At 40.2% G+C, this 8,398-nt stretch overlaps 1 long non-coding RNA gene across 1 annotated transcript; it reads left to right on the forward strand.

Moving 5' to 3' along the window:
- Positions 1–489: 489 nt before the first annotated feature.
- LOC123956495 lies at positions 490–1,566 on the forward strand. The gene is made up of 2 exons (XR_006821554.1): positions 490–941; positions 1,338–1,566. It is a non-coding gene; the product is annotated as an uncharacterized LOC123956495 (long non-coding RNA).
- Positions 1,567–8,398: the final 6,832 nt, after the last annotated feature.

Consider the following 8,398-nt stretch of genomic DNA (forward strand, 5'->3'; position numbering starts at 1 on the left):
ATGACAATGTTAACATTACCTCTTGCCAACACGGTGTAATTTGACATTAACTAGTAAGTTACTTAACGTTAGCATCTCAATTTCATGCCACATTTAAGATAACGTTGGCCCTTCGGAATTCTGTTTAAATGTAAAACCAGACAGCTGGAGTTTATGGTGAACATCAATATCAAGTTATTCTACAACACTGCTTCTGTAAATACAAAACAACGGTTTAATAAGTAGGAGAGACTTAGCACAGTTCGACACGCAGCGTCGACGCTTGCTTTCACAAAGCGCGTGTTGCCGTTTATATATGAGACATTCCACGTGACCGATGACGTCAGAGCTTCGTACGTCACGAAATTTTGGCTCCAAAGATGCTGAAATACGAAGGGGGGCGTGGCGTGAACGAGGGCGCGACTGGAGGACCTTGACGTCACCATTGGATCTTCTAGGCTGAATTCAGCTGACAAAAGGTAGCAAAACATTTATTTATTTAACGGAAACGGTGGTGCCTTGAACACACAGCTGTGCATGCAAGCGCGCTGATTTTTCTGCATTTTTAACCACAGCTGTGTTTACAAATGTGTTGCAGCTGATTGGGTAATACCTCTGACACGCCCACCAAACGGGAAGCCCGTTGTCCAACGTTGCACAATGTTGATTGAAAAACTTATAATTAATAACTAATTTACAAAGTTTGAGAGAACCCAGCTTTCTTTGCAGCACTATGAAAGTGTTTGTTTTTCTGTTCTGTGACTTTATTTTATAACCCACTGGGATGACCGGAGGCAGTATGTGGAGTCAGTTTGCCGCGTTCCTGTTACGCTAATGTTAGCAACCGTTAGCTAACGTAAGCTAACGTAAGGTATCACCAGTGGCTGAAACTTTTCCAGACAGTCGTCAACACTTATGATTTTTCATCTGGGGCTGCTCCTTATTACATGCGCTTTGGTCTGGTAAGTGAAAGCGTTCTGCTTTCAGGCGCAGTAATGTTAACAGAAAGGCTAACATTAACGTTACTTAGCTGGCTAACACAATGAGGTAACGTTAATTTTCACTTTGCACTGAACTGCTGGTTAACGTTACTTTAGTCCTATAACATCACTGTGGAGACAGTCAAACTCTGCCTTCATATAAGTTAATGAGCAGTTTGTGAAAGCAGTGTTTGTAGTAAGATGTACGGTTCCTCAAAGAGTAAAAACATTCATAATGTGGAACAATGTACAGCCTAGTTTCACTGATATAGGTTAAATCTGATTTTCAAGTCAGATCAGTTGGAACTGTGTAATTATTATGTTTGTATGATAAGTATTTAATATGTTTATATTTAACTTTATATCTGTCCTCTCAAGTGTACCTGAGCGCTGAGTTTCTTCCAGCTTCAAAGACATCTAGGTAAGATGTATCCTGAAATAGTGTTGATGCATGGCTGATTTTTCGTGTTTCATTTTATCGGGTGAACCTAATAAAACCCTCAGCCCTTATATTGCAGACACAAGTTGCCTCATCTGAAGTGGCTGTAATATGTATTTGTAAAGGAATATTTTTCCACTGTATTAATAAAAGTTGGTGAGGAATGTTCAGTTTTTATTTAAATTTAATATTTTTATTTGTTCATTTTGGCAGATGTATTTTGTGGTCTGGTGAACTGTATTGCGTTATAAACAGCTGAGTCTCTTTTATTTAGCATGGTCTCACTAGACAAAATATCAGAAACACCTGTCCATGTGATCCAAAACGATCAGTTGCAACAAAAACTGAACATTATCATTTTTATGAAGGGAGGATTTATTGCAAAAACATTGGATTAGACTGCATTCAATTTAGCTAGATGTACCAAATAAACTGGTAACTAAGTCTTAAAGACTAAATACATTTATCACAACAATAATCTCTGTCCATATCACATGTTTGTGAGAAGTGTTTGCATGGCCTTTATTTAGTAAACTAATCAAAAGTTGGTGTTCATATATTGTGGGCCTATTAAGGACTGTAGAGAGTGCTGCTGAAGGAATTTCATCATGCCCATAATCACCTGACTTGCTAAAGCAGCTCTTATATTGGTGAATCAATATTTAAATATGTATTATGTATATGTATATGTATATGTCGCTTTGGATAACAGCGAATAAATGTAACACATCCATCCAGTGGCAACTACTAAAAGACATGTGAAATTTAAACACACACACTGACTCAAATAATGGGTGAGAAATAGAAGTTAACTTTAACCTTAAACATGACAATAGAAGAGATTTGGAAGCCAGTGTAGTAGGATCTCCACAAGCTCTCTCAGCTGAATGTGCCTGACTCCACCTGCAGGTGGATCACTGACTTCCTGACGAACAGGAAGCAGCATGTGAAGCTGACTCCAGGACCATCAGCACTGGTTCCCCTCAAGGCTGTGTTCTTTCCCCCCTTCACTTCTCCCTGTACACCAACAGCTGCACCTCCAGTCACCAGATGGTCGATCTCATCCCCACCTGAGATGAGCTCAATGAGGGTGGTGTCATCCGCAAACTTCAGGAGCTTGACACAGCCTCTGTAACGTCATCCAGATTGTTGGTAGCATTCTTGAAAACATCCCAGTCAGTACAGTCCAAACATGCCTGGAGGTTCTCAACAGCTTCACTAGTCCACTTCTTTGATGTCCTCACTACAGGTTTACAGAGCTTTAGTTTTTGCCTGTAAGCAGGAATCAGATGGACCATCACATGATGAGAGAGGAGCGCGTGTGACGGCGTGATAGGCACTGCTAACTGTGGTGTAGCAGTGATCCAAAGTGTTCCCCTCTCTGGTCGGACACTTTATAAACTGTCTGTATTTGGGGAGTTCTTGGCTGAGATTTCCCCTGTTAAAGTCACCGAGAACAATAACGGGAGTCCAGGTTTGTCTGCTCCACATACAGTATCCGGTCGGTCAGCATGCGCTGTGCGTTGTGCACGTTGGCGTGCGGCGAGATGTAAACACCGACCAGAGTGAATGAAGCAAACTCATTTGGGGAGTAAAACGGCTTACAGTTAATGATAAGAAATTCCAGATTAGGAGAACAGTGCTGCTGAATCACTGTCACATCGGTACACCAGCCATTCTTAATATAAAAACAGACACCTCCACCTTTTGTTTTGCCAGAGAGCTCTGTGTCGCGGTCTGCTCTGTACAGTTGGAAGCCAGCCAGCTGCAGCGCGGAGTCCGGTATCAGTTCACACAGCCACGTCTCCGTGAAGCACAGAACAGAAGATGAATAAAAGTCCAGTTTGTTGCACAGTGAGCGCACGTTGGAGAGAAATATTGGCGGTAGCGGTGTGCGGAGTCCCCGCTGGTGAAGATGCACAAGCGACCCGGATCTTTTCCCTCTCCTGCGGCGCTTCACAGCACGAACAACAGCGAGCGAGCCCTTCACCAAAATGTCCAATAATTCCACTGATGATGCAAGAAAAGTGGGAATTAAATCCGCTGGAGTTGTTCCCCTGATGTTCATGAGCTCCTCCCTGGTGAAAGAGCTCCGGGAATCACAGCCGAAAACTGAATTAACACACAAAAACAAAGCAAAACAAATCGCACCTAACACAGAGGCAGCTATACTCAGCGCCATCTTGGAAGACCACATTTCAGCAGAATAGGACTGGTTACCATGGCAATGCGCTTTCATGAGTTTGTTAATCAACAAAATCTCTGCAGAATCGCATAGTATCCCTTTGAGTCAGATTAAGAAAGCGTTATAGAGTCAGCCCGGGGTTAGGGTTACAATTTTGGATTTATTTACTCACTTTAAAAACATTTCTTGCAAGTTTTTTGTATGTTTATTTACAGCATTAAAAATTTAAATCTGTATTGTAATAGGCTGTATATTAACTTATTGGGAGAAAACTTGCAGTTCTATGTAAAATCAGACGTTGAGCACCCCCATATCGCCAAAATGGCATGATCCTTGTTTCACTGCGAAGCTTCAACTGTCGAACAGTCGAATCAGGCTGTGCCCATCGAACCATGGAATCTTCGACTATTCGGAGTCAGCCCTATGTAAATGTTAATGTAACTCATGAATAAACTCCTGAAAGCACTTCTGAACTGGCCGTTCAGACCAGCTGTGACGAGGTCCACAAGATGAGGTACGCACGCACACACTCACACACACACTGACAGGTGACATCACTGCGGTGGCTGATGATATCACTTTCTCCTCCTGCAGGTTCAGCGACCTGTTCGGCTGGGCAGAGGAGTACGAGGATTCCCAGACCAAACCTCCCAAGTCTCGCCGGAAGGCTCCAGCCTCCTCACCTCGCTCCCGGAAAGGATCAGCTCCACCCACCAACAACGAGGAGGAGAGCGCCTTCAGCAGCGTCTCCGTACATAACCCCACCTCCACCAGCTCCTGTTGTGTGGTTGTGTGAGGACAACCTGAATCTGCGTCTTGTTCTTTGATTGGTCCGTTTCAAAACTACTACGGAAAATTTGATATTTAATGTATCTGATTTGTGAAACCAGGAAGCAGCTTTGTGTCTTCACCAAGCAGGAACCTTCACGTTTGAAAAGTGAAGCCTCAAACCTGCATTCTCTCTAACAGCCAGCAGGGGGCGACTCCACTGGATTGTATAGAAGTCTATGAGAAAATGTGGCTACTTGAGTTATTACCTCAGTAAACATTTCCCTAATGAGTTTATGGTCTCAGTCGCTAGTCTTGAACACAGCATGATGTTCATTTAGTAAATTATGGTCCCATTTAGAGGAAAATAGACCAGAAAGCAGGGGAGGCTTTAGGGTGGGGCTACCTTGTGATTGACAAGTCGCTATGTGTGACCCAAATATGGTACCCCACGGATGTTCAGTCTGTATTTAGGACGGAGCTGAACACCTCTTACAGCTGCTCGTTACTTTCTATAAATTGAACTAAGACGTAAGAGATGTTTGTTTACCTGCTTCACTTCTCCAGCCGTTTGGGAACAGACTTTTATTAGTCTGTAGAAGCTGACACACCAACACCGTACTTTTACTGCCAGAATATTTTCCTCCTCTGAGATTCACCATCACTTTCTGTCACTCGGACAATGAAACACTCTGAGACCTCCAGATTTAAGGAGCTGCTCTGATAACAGCACTTATCATGTAGACGTCCTGCAGGGTTTCCGCAGGGTCTTAAAAAGTCTAAAATTTCAAAATCAAAATTTAAGCCTTTAAAAAGTCTTAAATTCGCTGAAGTTTGTGTTCTAGGTCTTAAATAATTTTAAACGGGTATTTATTATCGAACGTCCATGTAACGCTACCTCTAATGCTCATTGAAATGACCCCGCAGCGCTCAAGAATGTTTTTTCTTTCCATGGCAGCTTTCGTGTTATTGGCGCAAGTCTTTCGGATTGTACTGCAGATATAAAACGGATTTATTCTTCAGCTATGGGGAAGTGCAACCTTATCGGTTCTTGGATGAAAAAACAGATCTTAAGGCTTAAGACCAGTCTCTAGCAACATATTTGAAGCCTATTGTCGCTGCTTAATGAATGAGTGCCGCTATTAAAATTTCACATGATCGTTAATGGTTTTCAGTAAACTACAGTATCACTCAACCATAGACTGTATATAAAAAGCACTCAACGCATGGCTGTCTTCCTCTCCTCGTTCTTCAAATGACAAGCGAATGTGAGAGAGAGCGGCAGAAAGTGATGGTGAAAGTTTGCGGACGATAAGATCAACATCGTTGTCAGGTTACAGCTCTACTGTACATTTTGATAGTTAAATTAAAAAGAAAGGATGGTGTTGACCACGAAGGAGCTGAGGTTAGTAACGTTAATGCCAATTTTGTAGACATCACTCAACCCTAATTTCAATACATTGATTTACTCTGCAAGTAATTTTGTGACTGCATTTCCTTTGTGCGTTTCTTTTTTAAGTCGTGATATAGGTCTTAAATTTCATTCATAATGGTCTTAAAAAGGTCTTAAAAAGCTGCAGAAACCTTGATATTGTTCCATTACCTCGTCTACCTGACTTAAAAATTTGCATAGTGTGGGGCTTCTTATTTTAAACAATCTTGATTAGCTATCTTTATTTGCTTATTTCATAAAACTCCACATTTAAAGCTCCTTTATATATTATTATTATTATATATTAAGTAAAAGTGCTGCTGATGGAATAAAATTATGCATAGTCGCTTTTTCCACAAAACACAGTAAAGTCAGTAGTAAAAGGAAATTTTATTTAGCTCAAGATTCAAGTTATTATCACTTAAAAACAAAAAACCTCATTAAGAATCTGGAAATAGAGAAAGTTCAACATTATTGCAAAAAGAATGAACACAAATTTGATTATCAAAATTGTTGCTGGTTAATTATCTGATCAAGCAGTCAGTTACTTAGTCTGTTCAGCTTTATGCAAGATGTACCTTATTTTGTGTCTGTTAAATATAGAAATTACCATTAGTATTTGAGTCTAGCACAATACATTTTTTGAGTAGATTTGAGTACAAGTTGTGCACAATTACATTTAATGAGTAAAGAATTTGTGGAATTTAATTTTAATAAGCATCAGTGAATCAATGTAATTTAGAATGCAGAAATTAAATGTTTTTTGAAAATGTATTATGTTTAAGTTAAGGTTTATTAAAAACATATCATTACCGCTACTATAAAAGTTTGAGGTAATCGGTTTCCACAAATATTTTGAGTATTCTGAACTTATTCAGGTTTACAGTGAAGTGGACGACACACTTGGGTCAGGAGAACAAGATGAGAAGCTAGTTAACAGTATTATGAATAATCTATATGCTGAAATCTATCAGTGGTGGGTCTGGGTGTCCACCCCCAGAATACTTTGAGCATTAAACACTTAATTTCCTGCATTCTCGAGACATTTTCTGGACCAATTTATGGTGGAAATGTCTTTATTTGAAGGGAAACAAAATTAAGGTTGCAGAGAACCTGATATGGATAGGGCAGAGTACCGGCAACTTGTGAGAAGTGCCAGTAGGCTACGCAAGAAAATGCCCTGGTACGCCAAAGAGTAAAATGTCGAGGTGCTGGTACTGCGTACCGGTGCGTACCGGCCACTTAACATAGCGTTTTGTATGAATCTCCTAAGCTGTTTTTATTTTGTTTGTTTTTGAAATAAGTCAGCGTTGTACACTGTCAGGAGGATTATGGGGATGCCGCACTGATCCAAAGGACATACTGTACAGTGTCGTGTTTGTCTAGATCTGAAATGTTTGTGTTCCTTTCCTCAGGGATCTAAAAGGAAATACATCTCTAAGACTATATTCGGACCCACACTGGTAATACACTTGTCTCATGCAGGCAAGTCATTTAAAACTCTGGCCAGCTGTCCAAACAGTATAAAGGGGAATTCAATAACTGAGGAACGTATGATCCACACATTCATTTAGAAAGATTTTAGATGGATTATTGAATCTTAACATTCATTTCTACATATAATTCCAAAATGTTTTGGATATTTCTCCAGTGGGGCCCTTAAACCAACTTTCTGATAACATCTGTTTGGAGATTTTAAGTTTGAGTTTACTTCTGTAGCAGTAGACTCCTGCTTGGGACTCACCATGTCACATAAGCCTCCATGATTCCTGCAGGTGCCACATGTTTGTGGTGCTAGACAGTGGTTCCCAATGCTATACCAAGCAGCTGGCCCAGGGATAAAATTGTTGAGAGGTTGGTAAAATTGTGATGAGTTTTTTTTAAATATTAGTTAAAAATTCTTTACATCCTGACAGCAATCAATAAATCAAATGCTCTGACACAAAAATCTGGTATCTGTACACTCTGTATTATGTATTATTCAGGCCTGAATTAAATCATTGGGGGTGTGGCTTTGGAGGGAGGCCTGAACTGAGGGGGAGGGATTTCTTTCAAAGTCTAGATTTCTCTTGCTAGTTTCTCCAACGTTACCTATCTTAGCTTTAAATATATTTTGTCTAGATAAGTTGAACAAGAGTCTAGAGCTTTGCTATCTGCTCTGTGAGGCTGTATTTGTAATGTAAAGTTGTACTTTGAGCTAAATGCTAACATTTACATGCTAACATCCTCACATTGAGAATACTAACATGCTACCTTGGTTGCATCTAATGGGGATCTGAGTAAGTGAATTAAATGAATGAAGGAACATGCTGATAGATAGATAGATATATACTTTATTTATCCCGAGGGAAATTCAAGTATCCAGTAGCATACGAAACATACATACATTAAACGTACATTAAACCTATATTAAAATAGAATTCAAATTAAAATAACTTATAACACAGTAGCCACGGTAAAACAGTGCAAAAACAGTAAACAGTGCAAATGGAGTGCAGATGGAAGTAAAGAGTACAAATTTTGTCTATTGTCCTCCCTGCCATGACTAGGAGCTGTTGTACAGTCTGATGGCCAGGGGGACGAAAGAGTTTTTAAGTCTGTTGGTGGAGCTGGGC

This window comes from Micropterus dolomieu, linkage group LG18 (genome assembly GCF_021292245.1).
Source record: "Micropterus dolomieu isolate WLL.071019.BEF.003 ecotype Adirondacks linkage group LG18, ASM2129224v1, whole genome shotgun sequence".
Lineage (NCBI taxonomy): Eukaryota > Metazoa > Chordata > Actinopteri > Centrarchiformes > Centrarchidae > Micropterus > Micropterus dolomieu.